Source organism: Coloeus monedula (genome assembly GCF_965178545.1).
Source record: "Coloeus monedula genome assembly, chromosome: 3".
Lineage (NCBI taxonomy): Eukaryota > Metazoa > Chordata > Aves > Passeriformes > Corvidae > Coloeus > Coloeus monedula.
In genome coordinates, this window is record NC_138783.1 from 86,065,436 (window position 1) to 86,083,893 (window position 18,458).

The window sequence follows — 18,458 nt, forward strand, 5'->3', positions numbered from 1 at the left end:
GGAAGCGGTAACTGCATACCCTGCCAGAAGAACAAGAACAAAATAAGGGGATATGACAATGTTTTTCTAACTGAAATAAGGCAGTTTCTGGCCAAAGTGTCAGCACCATACTCTAACATTTGTGCTCCTCCACCCATCTGCAGTACAAGAAAAAGATACAAACACCCACCCACTGAGGAGTGGCACACATCCCATTACTTATTAAAACTATTGTTGCTCAACTTAGGCTGTGGCATCAAAGGAAAATAAAAGGAAAATATTTCCTTACAATCGTGGGGGGGCGGAGGGGGGAAGGAGAAGGGGAACACAATATATTACAGCTCCTGTACATTGACTGTGCAAAATTTTGACGTTTTGGCTCTACTAATTTTCTTTGATTTGAAGTTTTGCCTTTGGGGGTTTTTAGTATTTGTGTATTTGGTGTATTGTTATTTTGGGGGGGGCAGCAAAGGTGCTTGGTTGGTTTGGGAGTTCTTTTTGTTTTTTAAATTTTCCTAGGTTCCTCTTCCCATGTTCCTGACACTCTCTGGCTATACCCCACATTAAGCAACTAACTTTGAGCAACACAAGAAGATCTGTAGATCAAAGCAGTACCAGAGCCAAGGTTGTTGAAACATGAATCACACTACGTGGATCGGGTTTTTAACTTGAGATAAGCAGATACCCTCTGCCACCACACACATGGCCTGAAGCAAACCACAGGGTCTGTGCAGGAGATGGTGCACTTGGCACGAGCATCTACAGGAGCCTCCCATCTCCATCCAGAGGGATCCAGCTCAGGTGCAGCAGAAACACCTGACACACAGGGAGTGGGGGTGACCAGAGGGGCTCACTTTAGCAGCCCACTGCTGCTCTGCCGGGTACTACCCCGCCTGGTGTTCTGCCTCTACCCTCCAGCTAAGAAATGCCAAGAGCCTCACCCACAAAACACACTGCAGAAGGGCAGGCAAGTGAAGAAAATAAGTAAATAATTAATAAATGGCTGGCTAAGTTTTCCAAACATGACTTTGACTGATTTTTTCTTATGACATATTTCATTATGGGATAATTCTTTAATGTCCCGACTGAACCCATTTAATATAAGTTTTCCATAGAAACACAAGCAAAGCCCTGGTTGTGGCAGCTCAAATGGCATCATTAAAATGCAACACAGCCTACAACTTTTAAGTGTGAACAAAACCACAGCTTTTGCCTCCCAGCTGAACCACAAAACTAATATATTTTTGAACTCTTCATTAAAAACACATTTATTTGCTCAGTTAAATGCCAAGATGAACTCTGAAATACTGGAAGGTTCAACTAATTTTTTTTTTTCCTTCTCTAATCCTTACAGTATAGAGTCATAATCTCAGTCCCAACTTTACTTATTTCATAACCATGAACAAATAAACAAAATAGAATGAAAAATACAGTTGCCCCCACAAAACACTGTTTCCCCCCCACTTTGTTTTGAAAGCTAGTCTTAACATATTGATTGAGAAACATTAAATTAAGTCACCTCAAACTAATGATCAGGGGGTGCTTCCCCAACAGATTAAAAAAAAATGGAAGAGTGCCAACCTCCCCAAGAACAGCAAGTTCAGGAGCAGGGCAAAGAAGGCACAGAAGATGCTCACCCTCCCCTCCACACAGACTGTGCCAACAGACTCCAAACTCCTAATCTCCAGGTGCATTTGAAAAATTAATGGGCAAGCAACAGAAACTGTGGCATGAAGAAACAGGAAAAAAAATTATAGGAACTAAAGGACTGTGTAGACACAGAAAAACTTAGAAATGCACAGTAGCTTTTCATAAATACTGCCTGGAAACTAAGCGTCACCAGGGAAAAAAGCATCAGCAAGATTTATTTCTTAAAATACAACTTTTAACAACAGAAGGCCACTTGGAACACAGATCTATTTTTGCAGTTATCACTACTGTTATACTATCGCTCTCTCTGTAATTTACCACAGTGCTTACCAACAGCCAAGCTACCAAAACAAGAATTGTGCTGGTTGAAAACAGAGCTTCGTGCTTTTCTTGTCAACCATCCCACACACGGCACTGCCATTTGCAAAAACAGAGATGGTCGCAGAAAAAAAGGTCTGTCAGGGTCCTGAAAAAGGACAGCTAGATAGGACCAAGAACTCAGACTCTGCATAACAGAGGCTCCAAGGGAGTCCCTTCCACGCTGCATGACCCTCAAAGTTTGTCCCAGCACTTTAAGCACACATCTTCCCCTGTGCTGCTCAAGCCTTTACCAGGTCTCTCCCTGCACTGGGCCCTGATGATATCATCCTTTTCTTTTTTACACAGTTAACCTTATGTTTGAACAATAACTGAACTCTCATGTAAATACGTCCTTGTCTTTTCTCCAGACTAAATAAAACCCGGTTCTTTCACCCCCTGCTTAAAGGACACATTTTCTACATTTCTGATTCTTCTAGTTGCTGCTGTCCACCACCCTTTCCAGGGCTGGCACGCAAAACCAGTATGAAGTTGTGATGTCCAAATCTGGACAAACTCTCCGAGCTGAATCCTTCCCTACACACAAAATGTTCCTCTCTTTTTACAGAAAAACATTCTTTACTGCCACACGAGTTGCAGATAATAATCCTACGTATAAACTCCAATGCCTTTGCTTTTGCAACAGCACGACTGTTGCCTCATGTCCTGGCTGTGAGCAGTTATTGCCGCTGGGCCCACTGCTCCCAGCCTGCAGGTGTGCAGCCAAACCTTCGTGCTGAAGACAGCTACCCCTTCACACGACCTGCTCAGCCCCATCCAACCCCTCCTTCCAGGCTCCTTCTCCAATCTGTTAAAGTAACTCTTAAGTTCAAAGCATCTTCTCAAGTAGACATGTAGCTCCATCCAGCTTGATTCGGGTATTGAATGAACGGAGTCCTCATTCCTTCACCCACATCATTAATAGCAAATATTAATTCACCTGTCTTGTTTGAAACTAATTAGCAATTATCCTCTCAGTTTTCTCAGCAGCTACAAACATTCCTGCGAGCATTTCAGGTAATCCATGCTCCCTTAGCTTGCTTCTGGTAATATGGGTTGCCTGATAACTTACATCATCTACTGTGCAATTCCTACCTCACAAATTACTTTCAAAAATGAATTAGAAAGTCGGTCTTGTGATGCTCCACATCATCTTCTCCATAAATAATCCCAGGGATATAATGCTGCTTAGATGGGAAAGGTATTAGAAAATAATTTTATAATTTCCAGGTTTTTTACAGACTGTTTCAGATATCTAGCACATACAGACAGCTCCCCATGGACTACCAGTAACATCACACAGACCTCTTACAAAAGGCAGATCAAAATTTTAATACTACCAAGACAGGATCAGAAATAAAGCTAGTAGTTTTTGAGATTATAAATATAGTATGATGCAGGAAGGTAATGGTACTCTCTCCCTTGTAGTTCTGAAAAAATCATAATAGAACAAGTATCCAAATACCAAAACAGTATCCATTGTATTTAACTAAAGAGAGATTTCCAGGCAATACTTACCCTACAGGGATTAGAGGTAGAAAAGAAAAAGTCAGTAAGCTTTAAGAAAAGTCTTGTAAAATCCCTACAAAGTCTTTGTAGCAAACAGTGTTGGATTTTTGCTTGTAATAAACTGATTTGTTGTTTATTCTTCTTCACAAGCTCCTAAACAGTCCTAACTACAGTGTACTACAGTACTCTGCAGCTTCTCAATTTTTATCTCTCTTCCACACTGGCTTAGCCAACAAAATAATTCAGTATAAATTCACAATTTCATTGTAAAAATCTAAACATAGTCCATCTCACCTTAAGGTAGATCTGAGACACTTGAAAGCATTTAGTAAAGCCTGCAACTCTCTAGTACCTTCACTTCTTTCCACTGTCACAAAAATATTTCATGACACCTTTATGCAGCAGTGATTTAGTAATTCCCAGCAACCAATTAAAACTTGCTGGGAAAACAATTTCCCACAGCAGCTTACCCCACTTTCAGACAAACAATGCAGCAGGATGTCTAGAAGGATAGGTTTCATAAGGCAACTAACAAGTAACATCAAGACATTTTATGAAATGCTCTGAAGTCCTGGGCCCCAGGCACTCAGATGGTGACCCAACACAGCAGTTATTTAGCTTGTGTGTAGTGCCAACCATTCTGCAAAACACTCAAAACATCTTACTGATTACTTGAAAATAATTGTTACACAACACAATTAACATATACATGCAAAAAACTGAGTCAGACTGAAAAAACTGCCCTTATGGAGGAAAGCTACTTAGACCAACGCAAACACAGGATTTAACCTACAAACACCTACTTTAAGACACAAAGTTGTTTACAGTCTTCATATACAGGTAGGATATTAGAATTAGTCAAACAAAACCCTGGGTTTGTAGGAGATTAAATGCAATGGGATAAATTTAAGAAAAAAACCAAGAAATTTAGGTTTAGCATTAAGGAAACATCCTGAGAGTCAGAACTGCTGACCCAAATCCCCAGGGGGAGGATTGAAAGCTGCAGCTCTTGACGTTTAAACAAAGACTGGACAAGAGTCCTGGTTGCTGCGCTGCCAAAACAACATGCTCCACAGAGCTCAGCTTTTCTCAACCCAGCCGGAGGGCAAGCCAACAATAAAGGGGACTTGAGTATAAAGAGCACTGCACAAAGTGGTTTGTTGGGACTGTCTGCGCTGAGGGCTGCACCTCACCATGCAGACATGGTGCTGTGGAGCACAAGTACTGCGCATCAGCTACTCCACAGAACTCATGAGTACCGCTGCATGCTGGTGAGAGCAAAGCAATCCCAGGTAGCTATTCCACCATTCCATCTCTCTTCCCTACATCAGAGACGGAAGGAGATACATATAAATACATACACACACATATATATCCCTGCCAGATGCTATGGTGTACAGCTGCATGCAGGGACAGTTAGTACACAGCAGCTCAGGTCCCTCCACCTCTTTTGCGGGACGAAACGTTAAGGAGACTTGTTACTTCAGCCTGGTGCAGGATGCATCTCTCTCCGAAGAGTGGGTATTCCCTGCAGCAGGACACACTTCAACGCAGAGGAATGTAGCAGAAAGAGAATACAAATGCATGAGGCAGAATGCTGCAGTACAAGACCTAAACTGAGATAAAAATACAGGCAGGAGGCTTCCTAATCCACAAAGCCTGGAATGGGGTACAGGCAGAAACAACAAAAGTATTTTGGCACTACCTACTATCAGGAACTTGAAAACAGGTCTTTGAGCCACAGAGTAGCAAAAACAAGCTATTTATGAGGATCTGGAGCAAAACAAAATAGATGCAGTTCTTGAGGAAGGAGAACATTACACGTTCTGCTGTTAGCCACAGCCACATGCTGGCCAGCTGGATTTTAAGTATCAAGCCACCTCATTCGAGTTGTACCTCCTGTACTAAACAGATGTGCTCGTGTGCATTTCCTGTAGCTTAGTGATGGCAGTACTGTTCCACACTATTTTCTGAAGGGAGGTGCAAACAAACATTTCAGAAGCAATAATCTAGACGACCTAGAGGGATCTTTTTCCATAGCCAAATTCTATTATTTAATGCAACTATATTCGTACACAGTTAGGGACTTTTAGTGGGGATCTTAAAATAAGAAATAAAACTATTCAACTGTGAGAACTTCTAAAGTATGGTAAGATAACAGATGTTATGCTTCTGATGGCACAGCTATGCCACTTCCATATTCTCCACAGCAAGTCCCATGACCCCACCACACACACCAGAGAGTCACAAATGCTAAAAGCAGTGTGTGTGGATCCTCCACACAATGACAATATAAAATATGAAGGGACATATTTAAACTTTGGACCGAAATAATACCAAACTGTGTATTTTCAATGCCTTCAAGCTACAGCTCTGGCTCTAGAACAAGAAACAGCAAACCCCCCAAGATTTTAACTCCTCATGAAGCAAATGGAAAGGTCTTTACAGTGGGATTCAAAGTGCCCAGCATGTTCAGGAAACCCAGCTCACACACCAAATAAGGAATGATGCCAGAAATCTCTCCTCTCACAGATTGAACTACTGATTTGCAGTCCTGTAAATGGATATCTTCAGGAATCAGAGACATGATTGGACCTTTCTTCCTCCTCTCCCCAGATGCACTCTTCAGGCATCAATTTCAGTATCACGTTAAGGTGTCAGCAGTTGCCACATCTGCAAAGGCAGTCCTTAGTTTTCATCCCATTTTCCCAGTCCTCCTCTGCTGTCCAGTCTGCCCCAGTGCTTTCTCCCTTTTCCTCAAACCCTTTCCATTGCACAACTCTGCTGCTGCCTACCTACAGCATTCAAGCATCTATGGTCATTCCCATCACCTCACCAGAAGAGCAGTCTGCGCAAGCATTTCTTACCTATGTTGTGGTATTTTGCTTCAACCATTTATTTGCAGGATGACCAACCACCAGTTGCTGGGGAGTGTCAGGAGGACCTTGTGGCTCAAACCACCACCCACTTTTATACAACAAATGAGCCTGCTGAGCCTCTGTTCCCATCCTGGTCAATGCAAGTAGGAAAAAAAGGATACTACAAACAAAAAGATTGAGAATAATTTATGTCTGGATTACAGGAGGAAAGTTACCTCTCAATTGGATGACAGTAGTCAAGAAAAGATTTGTCTCCTTTTCGGGATACATTAAGTTGTGATGCTCACCAGTGTACAACACAGGGATTCAGAAAGGCTACAGAGCATGCTCTTTCGAGATTCTTCAACTGCTTCAGCTATGTGGCATTTGAGTAAATGTACATATACTGAATATTCCTGGCCCTTAAGGGGGTCTCAGTGGCCACAGAAAAATAACCATCATAAACAGCTCACCTCACATAAAACCATTTAGTCAGTATTTACCAGAATGACACCTCCCAGAGGAAAAAAAAAAGGGGGGGGGGAGGGGCAAGAAAAAAGTAATAGTGTTAACTTCACTTGATTAAGACAGTGATTTAAAGTACTTTTGACATCCTTTATCAAACTTGGGACACTGGTATTTGTGATTTTTCATAACGAAAGCCTCTCTGGTCTTTTATGGTCAGACCACACCAGCACTCAAACTGTCACCTTCCCGTGGAAAGAAACTCCATAAATAAATAAAGCACCCAAGCTTTGCACTTAGACCGCAAAAACACAAGGCTTGGAGCACAATCAAATGACGATTAATGAAGCAGCAATCACTATAACACAGTAAACAAGACTTCATCAACTTCATCCTCTGTGGCTGCAACTCCCATAGCAGCAACCAAATATGACTTCTTCCTTGAAGATGATCTTAAATGGTCGGAAAGGGCTGTGTTGGGTTTGTTTTACTGCTATGAAGGAGAAACTTGTGTCAATCCTTTTCCAAAGTCATTCCCACTCACTTAGACAAAATGTATGACAAGCTCTGAGAAATAAGCATGGAAACTTTGGTCTTTGTGGAGTCAATGGGAATTAAAACCAGTGCCAAAACAAAGCCAGAAATTAGCAGAACATTTATCTAATGAATTTATAAGCAGAATTCCTAAATGACAAAACTGAGTTTATTTCTCCTAAAAATCTCCTGATGCAAATATGTTGGGGAAAGGTGGGGGGTTGCAAGATCAAGCTGCAATGCAAGAAAACTATTCCTTTTTTAAAGCACCCACTGTCAGAAAAACTTACTGTCAAAAGGAAAAACTTTTAACAGAATTGTCTAAAATATTTAGACCTTTCTAATTTCTTGTAGTTTATTAATGTTAGACTTCCACTATGCAAAGCTGTTGCCTTTATGGAGGCAAAACTTCTGATATTGTTTAACAAGGGATAAAACTAGACTTGGATACTCTCCCACCCACGTCATTATGGATGGGCTTTCACCAGTTCCAAGGAGGACAGCAGGTAACACTGCCCTTCACAATACACTGGCATTTCAAAAAAAAAAAAAAGAGAAAACTTGCCTTAATAGGTTTGCTCCCTTAGAGTTTTACAGTACTTCTGCTTACCTGAAGCACAAAAACCTCTATAATCCTGTCAGACCTGGAAAGCTCAAAAGCAGAAGTAAACAAAGGAGCTGAGCTTTTTCTCCTTTGAGAATTGCCATCATGCAGTTAAATCCACAATTCTGACTGATTAAATCCCTACGAGCCTATAAGAGGCCACAAATAGGCAGAGGTGCCATAGAGTACCCTAATGTGACATTAAAACCTGTAAAAGATAGCTCTAAAGATGCTTTGTTATGACCAAAGGAATCTGGTACAGGAGTGAAGCTGGCTCAACTTGTACAGCCCTTGTGCAAAGGCTGACACTAATACCACTTCTTCAGAATTAGGTGTACATGACCAATCGGATCAATATAACAGAGTAACACCAGAGCAACACCTTCAAACTGTTATGAAAGCTGACTTCTTTGATAGAATGAGCTTAGTATAGATTCCCTACAATTATTTAAAGGGGGAAAGAAAAAAAAATCATTTTGACCAAAAAAATTATCATAGGGTAGCAAAGGGTTAAAAAAGGATTTGATACCTTATAAATAACCAGGATGCATTTATATGTTTTAAAAGTTACTCCACTAAACCAAAGCTTTGCCACTGTCTCACTTTTTCTAGCAGTTCCTCCCTGTATAAAATCAAGTTTGTTTTGAAACATTCTTATAATCTGTACCAAAGTAAATACAATTGCTGATGTGTGTTTGAGTCAAACACACAGATTTAACTTCCTTAACCAAGCACAATTTACCTATGTACAGGCAAAACATAGAAGGGTTTTTTGTTAAACAGTAGCTAAATAGTCATCACACCAATATCAGCATTCACCAGAAAAAAAGTTTTATATCACAAACACTTCTTTTAATGAATTTTTAAAAATACAACTTGAATTTTCGGTGCATGGTGCTTTTGTACATACACATATATGTAAACCCCCACACATGTAGCAGCCACAAAAAATAAAACTTCACATAAAAACACAGGTGAAGGAAAAGGCCCCCTTTATCAGAGTGAGCAAACTTACACAAAAAAAACCCCAAACCAACAAGTCTGCCAAAATACCTTCAGGTTGACTGCAAACAATCTGGAAGTCCATACTGTCTGTAGTCTGGTACAGGAGACAAATTTAATTTGACCTAGATGATTTGTAAGGTCCCAAGAAGACTGTGAGACACTCATTGGAAACACTGTTTTCTCCAGTAACAAGGAGAAAGTTGGAAAGTTAAGTCAAAAAGAAGACGGGACAGCCAAAGGGAGACTACAAAGGCATCAAAGACATGGATGGCTGAGGGAGATAAGTAAGAACTACAAATCATATTCAAGTTCTCATCTGCAACTGAGGCTTTACTTTTTTCCTTTTTTAAGTTTCTTCAGACTTTTTCTCCTACTCTTAACCCATTCATACTTCAAAAATGGACTGATTCAAATGTGGAATTCAAGCACACAGAAGTGAACACACAGAAAAAAAAAAGTAGTTCAATAATCTTAAAAAGAGAGTGAAATGGCACCTGCAAAAGTTACTAGGTTTCAGTAACCTAAATTAATGCACATCCCTGTTTGCTGTTACGTATAGAGGCTTCTGAAAATCTAGAACAAGTACATAGAAGACGCCAAACAAAGGCTCTGAGACAGCACTTAAGCCAGGTTAATCCATGTAATGGGAGTCACGGGGCTCTGACTGATACTGAGCTGATTGGCAGGAGTGTAAGCTTTCTAATAAGTTATGTCCCACCTTCTGAAGTCTTATAGCATATACAGAGGAAGAAAAACGAAAACATCATGCATCAGATCCATATGTATTCAGTTTTAAGCAACAAAGGAGGGACTACTAAGAATACCAAGTACTGAAGCCTAAAGTAATTTTTAACCTCCTCTTTCATGGAGTTCAGGGCAGAGTCCCATTTTCTACAGTATTGTACCACAGATATTCTGTCTCTGCATAGGTCTGTACAACCAAATAAAGCAAGTCAGATCTCCATCAAAACTGCAGAAACAGACACGAATGCAACCTGCCAGTCACTGGCAAAATCTCATTCAGTTGCCATTTTAAGTAAATTTTTTGTACACTAGCTATATAAGTAAGTATTTGGATCAAAAATATGTTTACTACTAACTTCAACAAACTTAGGTATCTGAAAAATACCTGAATAAAGAAAAACTTTTACAATTTTCATAAAATATCACTGGAAATTATAGTATGATGCATTAAAAAGAACAAAACTACAAGGACCAAAATGAAATCACCTGCATTTATGGATACCAGCTGCAAAGGGCACACAAAATAATTTTGCATCATTTCTATTTGTATAAAAATATGGAATAATTTCATCCCACAGGTTTTTCATATTTTTCTTTTTTTATCCAAAAAAAGTGAACAAGCACTAACCAAAGAAAGTTAAGAAAATCAGTATTTGTAATACAGGCATAATATTTTAAAAAAATAACTTCCATAAAAGAATCAGTACCATAAGCAGAAGTGAATTTTACTTCCTAAGTACACCAACAGCCATTACAATCTTGCTCTTCATAAACATGTATCTTATATTAAGATCAACTTTTTGGTTCCTCCCTCACTCTCAGCACATTCTGTTACAGAGCTTCAAGTTCAAATTTGTCAAGCAAAAAGCTTCACTTACTTCTTAAGATTGCTCATGTCATGCTACAATGGAAATGATTACGTTGTTAACATAAGGAAGACTGCAACTTCATTATCAGGTTTAAGTATCTCCCTCTCAGTTGCTTAAATAACAGGCAATTTGATTTTTGTAAAAGAACACAACTGCTCTTGAATTAGGCCCAAGCTGAAGAGTTGCTAGAACTCCTCCAAACAAGGTTAACGATGTCAAAACACAGCGCCAACACTGACAACCAGTACCCTTCCTTTTCAGAGCACTGGTCAGCAGTTCCTGAAAAAAACCCAAAACCAACAAACAAAAAACTAACATAAAAAGCTATTATCTGTGCTTGAAATGAGCATTTTTTTTCTCCCTCCTATCAAACAACACCTAACAAGTTTACATTGCACGGCAGAGTAATCACTCGTTATCACTATTTCAGTCACTATTTTCCTTCTGGGAAAAGAGTTTATTTGTATGAAAGCAGGAAGATGAGTACCACTTTATTACTGCTCTTTCTATCCAAGTATTAATAAGAGTGGGAGAGGTATTACTCCTACCTCTCTGCTGAGGCTCCTCCTTGCCAGATAATTGCTGAGCCTAACATTTTCCTGTATGTCTCTAACACACTCACATACTGAGCATTTCAAGCTCCAGAAGGTCTTTGGTTGGTTTGTTTTTTTCATTAAAGCCAAAATCTCCGTAGGACATGGGCACTATTTTCTATGATGAGTCCTCTACAGCCACTTTAATATCAAGGCCTGCAAATTAACACTGAGAGAATATTAATAAATACAAGCAGTTAAAAGCAGAACAAATAAAGAGAATTAAACAACACAAAGAGTTCCACTAGGGACGCTTCCTCCCTTGACAGGGTACACGTTTCTCCTATACACTTTTGTATCCAGCGGTTCAAGACGTCAGGTTTTCTGCATGTCAGCAGACAGAAAATACTACCATTTTATTCTGCTATACTTGATATGTAGGGGAAGATTTAAATATTTGCACACTAAAAGTAATAATTTTCTCAATACCACCATGGTTTATAGAGGAAGCATTATTTAAAAACTGTCTGGTCTGTTAAACCAATACTTGTATTTTTTAAGTGGTATGAATGAAAGCTCATAGTTTAGTTATGGTTTTCAAGTGCTTATGAACAGCCACGTTACTGTAACTTTTGTCTAACACTTGTAGTAAATCCATCGTTTATCTACATATTTAAAGAATTTCAGTCATTCAGTATTACATGATAAACTACATGGCACAATTAAAAGACAGCACCCAGGCAGAACTTCTCCTATGCAGTTCTCCTCTCACTATTCTGTCATCAACTCAACAGCATATTCTGAAACAAGAATTGTCTGAAAATTTAAACACAGCTTGGAAAACTCTCCATAACACAGTCACACAAAAGTAACTATTTCCAATAAATGTTCCTGGTCAGTTGTTTCACTTTGCAGTGCCTGGTGTGTGGGGTACCACCCCTCCCTTTGGGGCATCTCAGGCATCCCAGCCTCTACTAATCCACTGCACTGTGCTAACCCTCAGAAGCTGTTGGACTTGCTGTGCACCAAACCACTTGTGCAGGCATGAAAACTGCTCTCTAGGACATAAGCAAGAGCCTGAGCCTTTCACCAGCAAAGGCTATCAACAGTCAGGAGCTTTAAGCAGATAAGACAGACCCTCATAAAATATTCAAGCAAAAACTTTTTAGAGGAAGGTGGGAAAAAAGGAAAAAGGAAAGAAAGGCAACTGGGGGAAGCCCAGGACAGTAGATTAGCAAAATAATACGTAATTCCCTCAACACTGTGTGACAAGCATATTTAGTTTAGCAACGAGTCAAGCATGTGTATAAACCTGTTTTTTAACATCTCCTAGGGCTCTAATTAAAATACAAAGAGGCATTAACGACACAATATGTTATGTTCACCATTCAATAATCAAGTAACATAGCTCTTTAATCTAATGCTGTAACAGGTGTACTTTGAAGAAAAGCACTCCAAAGTTTTCAAACAAAGTTTAACAAGCTAAGGCAAGCATCCCAGCATTTAATCCAGGAGAAAGTTATAACAAATAGCATCAGCAGTCACGAGCTTATCCTCCCACCTTCTCCTGCTTCTCCGAAGAGGGCGACTAAGCAAGTGCCAGTGGAGCCTCCGCAGTCATGCTCACAGCTCGGGGTCTCTTCCATTCCTTTAAATCCGAATAAAGCCTGCATTATAGCTCTACAAATGCAGGAGCTTTCATTAGGTCCAAGATCACACATCCCAGACTGCTCTAATCCCCAAATTCTTGGTCTCCTACACGCTGAAATAAGATATTAAATGTTGGAAAAGTTCAGATGTCATCTAGACGGGGGTAACTTTGAAACAAATGAATATGAAAGAGTGAACAGCCCAGGGAAACAAGGAGGTGCTTGGTAATTATATCGCATCTTTCCACAGAAGGCAACGCCCGGATTGTCACACTACACTTCTGAAACTTATTTGCCAGATACCTTCTTGTAGTCAAAATAAATTGAAGTATCAATAAAAATAGTATCTATAGACACACTTTTTAGGGGTTCTGAATGTCAGATGTGCAGTTGTAGCTAGAAGATAGCATAAAGAAAAGTAATTTTAAAGTGACAGGTGTAACCAATCATTTAATGTGAATAAATATAAAAGAAATCAGTTCTCACATTCTTTTTATTAGCAGCATTAGATTAAAATAAGTTATGTGCTAAAATGCAAAATTTCATATAGTTATCTCACTTTTCAGATGTGCCATAAAGCCCTACAGATCTCCAGCATCTCCCACTCCCACCTGACCCAGCCTCCGCCAGCACAAAACCTGCCAGGGCCTTGACATAACATTTTGTATATCAGCTCTTCAAGATGCAAATAGCATCTGTTGGCTTCCATTACATAAATACCCCCGATAAGAGCTATTATTAACTTGTTAGTTTCCATTTTAAGTAAAGTATGTAAAAATTGCATTTATGGCTCCAATTACATGAAGCCTCAAGCGTTATAGGCACTTAAAATCTTCAGAAAAGAGAAACACCACACCATTTCAGAGGTTCCCCTCTCCAGAGAATTGAAAAGCACCCTGAGTCCCCTTAGCTATAGCTCCCACAAAAACTGCGGGAGTGGAGAGTCTAAGCAGCACATGCAAACAGCAAGTTTTGGCTCAGCCCATTTCTGTCCATAATGGAAGAAGTCACTGACAAAGACAAAATACTACCACTGATCTAGACAAAACAGTAAACTTTAGGTTATAAAATGCATTGAGAGAATGATACCTATACTTTACAGGGTATTAACTTTTAAATTTCAGTTGAATACAACTCTTTGCAATCAAATTGCCTGGTATTTTCTGAAGAGTGGGCATCACACTGCACCATCAAACCCATTCAAGTAATAGCCCCCCAAACCACATACCGACTTCTAAAGGAGACTTCTAGGGACGAAAAGAGAAAGACAAACCACAGAAACAGACGTTCAAAAGACATTTCCATCCATGGATGATAAAAGATGCACTACAGAAATGGGTGCACATTTCTTCACCAGATACATCTCATGTCTTGCCAAGCTAACCAAAAATATGCAGACACCATGTCCCACTCCTCACCCAGTGAGGCATGATGGTCAGAAATTAATTTCAAATATTGAAATAAGCTACTTAAATACACCACAGGGAACACTGTAGGAGTGTTTCAAACTCAAGGCAGCTTGTACAAGTTTTAACTTCACCTCTCCCTACTAGGCCTAACAAATCCAGCCATCTTCACCAAGGCCTTGGACACTTGACATCACACTAGCCAAGAGTTGAGGGCACCAGTCAAGACATCCTCCAGGCCAGCTGCAGCAAGCTCTTGGGGAAAATGCTCTACAGCATTCAGCATGCAGTAGCTACTACTACAGTGACCACACACACGTGTTTCTGCCCATGTGTATAAACATATAAAACTGTACAGGTAAAAACAATACTCAATTGTAAATAAGAAGCCTTCGTGTAAATTCTTCTCCATTAGCGAATCACCCAGGTCTATGAAAACTATGTGTATTCTAAAAATCAAAACAAAAAGTCCACAACAATCCCAGGTATCCCAATAAATCCCAAACACAAACTTCCTGATTTTCCACTGCTGAGAGGAAGTCCACAGAAACACAGAGAAGAAAACACCTGGTCTTACTCTACCACTACACTGAGATAGGTCGATCGATCTATCTATCTATCTCAGGCTCCTACATTCACAGTGGATTTCTATGGTTTTAATGAGATCCCAAATGAACATGCATCCTTGCCAATAAATGCCACTGCCTATGTTCCTACATGAGTTCTCTAGCAAACCTTTGTGGGTTATCTGCTACATGTACATAACACAAAACAAAAAAAGACCTACAGTCAGACCCAGCTCAGAGGAATTTCTCCCGCTGGGGGAGGGAGGCTTGTTCTGTAAAAGGAACCTAGAAAGAGGAAACATCAAACGAAGGACAGGTAATAGAAACGGTTCTGCTATTTTGATTACTTTTACTGCATCTAAAGTCCAAGTTTTGCAAAGAAAGCTTTCTTCTCCTCCTCTCGCAATAAAAATGGGGCATGTCATGTCTAGTCTGAAAAGAGGTCAGAAGTTCAGTTAAAAAAAAAACCAAAAGCCAACACAAACTTCAGATTCTAAAAGTACTAGCCTGCTTTTACTTTGAAAAGGTATGTTCTTAACTAAAGCGACTTCAAATTGCATTCTCTCCCTTTGGTAAGTGCAGGTAAAGGCTTTTCTGATGTCTCCTTAAGGAACTCTGTAGCAAGCTTGGAAGTTATGCAAACATGCTTTCATTCAGGTCACCCTTTCTGGCCTAAGGCTCTCACATTTTCAAGCTAGCTCTCTAACCATCACTATGATACGGTCTCACTTTGCAGAGATGAGCAGGTGTGCTCGAGATGCTCTACAGAACAGCCCACAAGCACCAACCTGACGTAAAAAGTTGGCTGCTGATTAAGCATCTTGCAAGCAAGCATCAGGACAAAATACATTTCTCTTAATCTTTCAGTTTTAGTGCAAAGGCTCTTTTACATTAACCGAGAGGTACAACAGCTTTCAAGTATCTAGTGTGTAGTAATTGAAGGCTTTCTAGTCACAACTGGATGTTGTCTTCAGCATCCCTTTTCTCCTGAACATGAAAAAAACCATAGGGCTTTGAAGTACGGTGCAAATTTACTGATATTTTAATAAAAATACGTAGCCACTCATTATAACAATTCGCAAACAATAGCTGAACTCCTCAAATAACTACAAATGCTTTTTATAAAATAACTCTAGTTAAAAGACGGAAAAAAATGTCATTTATTTGCCTGTTAAGATGTACTTTACGGTGCCCTGTACCAAATTCTCCCTTTAATCATCCCATTATTATTTGCAAGTATTACTTTCTCTACATCCCCGGCCGCCAACCATACCGGTCGCGGTATATCCGTAGAACGAAGCCATGCCTTTGCAGAACGATGAACAGCATTAAAGCAAACACCATGCAGAAGAGGAAGGTTTGATCTGGAGAAGTGAAGTCGGGACCTTCCCGCTCCTCTCCCTACAGGCACAGGGGGCACTGGGGCGCCATCCACCCCCGCTGCTCAGGAGAAAACTTACCTTGGCGGCGCGGCCGGGCAGGCGGGAGGGCTGCGCTAGCGCTTCATTGTCAAACTCAGTTCTAGCAAGTTCCTCGACATACCGGCGGAGCGGTGCTCGGCGGCGGACAAGCGCCCGGCTGTCTGTCTGTCTGTCTGTCTGCCCGCCCGCCCGCCAGCCACGCCCAGCCGCGCTCCGCAGGGCCCCGCCGGCTCGGGCACCGCCGGGTCGCCGCCTCTCCGGGCTGCGGCGAACAAAAGGGCGCTTGGCCGGGGGCCGCCCAGCCCTTGCCGCCCCCCGCGGGCGCAGCGCCCGCCCGGCTTCGGAGCCGCCGCAACTTTTCCCTCCGGACGCGGCCGGGGCCGCAGCGCCCACGCGGGACGGGCTGCCCGCCGCGCTGCCCGCCCGCCGCCCCCGGCGCGGCTCCGCGCGCTCCCCGCCAGCGCCCCACGTACCCGCAGCGCCCGCCGCCTGCCCGCGCTCGCCGCCGCTTCCTCCTCCTCCCTCCTGCCCGGCCTTGGCGCCAAACGCCGCCGCCGCAGGCCCGGCGCCTCCCCCGCACAGGCCCGGCGCGGCGGCCCCGGCGCCCGCCCCCCGCCCCGCCTCCATGCGGGCAGCCCGGGCCGCGCTCACCTCCCGCCGCCGGCCCGGCCCGGCGCGCCGCCGCCTGCTCCTGCCCTGCTCGCTGGCGTGGGCGGCCGCGGCCGTCAGGGCTGGCGCTCCCGCCGCGGCGGCGGCTCCTGCTGCGGGTGCTGCTGGTGCCGTCCCGCGCCGGCGCGCATCGCCCCCGCCCGCCCGCCCGGGCCCGTGGCCGGCGGCGGCTCCCGCCCTGCGTGCCGGCTGCTCGGCGCGCCCGCAGCCCGGCCCGCTCCTCCTCCGGCGGCAGCGGCCGCACAAGAGCCCTATTGTATTATTGACACTGCTGGGCTCCAGGCCCCGCCTCTTCCCCTTCCCTCCCTGCCCGCACCGGGCCTTCCTGCCAGCTGCGCCGGCAGAGCCGCCCCTCGCCCGGAGAGCGAGCGGGAAGCGGACGGCGGGGAAGGAAGAGGGGCAGCGTATCTGGTGAAGGTGTGGAGCGCATGTCCTATGAGGAGCGGCTGAGGGAGCTGGGGTTGTTCAGCCTGGAGAAGAGGAGGCTCAGGGGAGACCTTATCGCTCTCTACAACCACCTGAAAGGAGGCTGTAGCCAGGTGGGGGTCGGTCTCTTCTCCCAGGCGACAGGACAAGAGGGCATAGTCTGAAACTGTGACGGGAGGTCTAGGTCGGACATGAGGAAGAATTTTTCCACAGAAAGGGCGATTAGATATTGGAGTAGGCTGCCCTGGGAGATGGTGGAGTCACCGTCCCTGGAGGTGTTTAAAGGAAAGACTGGACGTGGCATTTCATGCTATGGTCTAGTTGACATGGTAGCGTTTGGTCATGGGTTAGACTCGATGCTCCCAGGGGTCTTTCCAACCTAATTGATTCTGTGAAGGGTCTGGAAGTCTCAGCCCTTCCAGTGAGTGTCAGGGGCTGAGAGGGGAGAACCATATCTGAAACCAGATGAGAGACAGGAGCTGGCTCCCACTGCTCCCGGGTGTTATTTTTCCCTTTGAGGTGCCAGTTCAGAAGATGAGCCAAGGGGCAATGCCTGGTCTGCATCCCTGAAGCCACTGGCTACTGAGACTCAACTTTGGACTGGGCAGCTGGTGGCAGGGACAGAGGTGGCCAGGCACCTCACAACATCTCTCTTACCTTCCAGCAGCTTCTGAAGGCACAGTGCACCCATCTCAGCCCAGTCCACCATTAAATTGAGAATATATTGTCCAAGTGGCACAATTTCTAAAATAATGAGCATAAAGTTTACCTTAGGGCAGCTTTTAGCCAGCTATCAGTGTTAAATCATTCAGCCCATTACACTGAAACATTAGGTAGGAAGCACAGTAGGAAGCATCAGAATAAAGAAAACAGTAGCAAAAATTCAGCAAACCTCCTCCATTGTTACGCCCCACACCCACACTCATTTCCCATACTGCTATTACCAAGTATTGCTTGCGTCATACACTCTGGAAACCCCTTTTGCCTTCCTTACTAGTAGGACTGCTGCAAAGAGTCCTACTGCAGCCCTATTTCTCCATGCACACAGTAACTGAAGCATGGAAGGGCTATGGAAACTTGGCAGAGAAAGAAATGGAACCTGGGGACTCAAATCTGGGGTACAGGTCTTCTCTCAAGGCCAAGCACAGAGAAGAAACACCAAGATTATAATGAGTACAAAGGAGAAAAATGAAGAGATAAGCAGCAAGCACGGA

At 42.8% G+C, this 18,458-nt stretch overlaps 1 protein-coding gene across 2 annotated transcripts in view; it reads right to left on the minus strand.

Moving 5' to 3' along the window:
• The window catches only part of JADE3 (jade family PHD finger 3), a 68,055-nt gene that overhangs the window by 47,604 nt on the left and 1,993 nt on the right, over positions 1-18,458 (minus strand). Inside the window, exon 1 of one of the 2 annotated variants that reach the window (XM_082277534.1) lies at positions 16,801-16,917. The exons of the other annotated variant lie outside the window; for it this stretch is intronic. The gene's annotated coding sequence lies outside the window, so the exon portion shown is untranslated. Of the gene's footprint in view, positions 1-16,800; positions 16,918-18,458 lie in introns of those variants that run through there. 2 annotated transcript variants of the gene reach the window in all.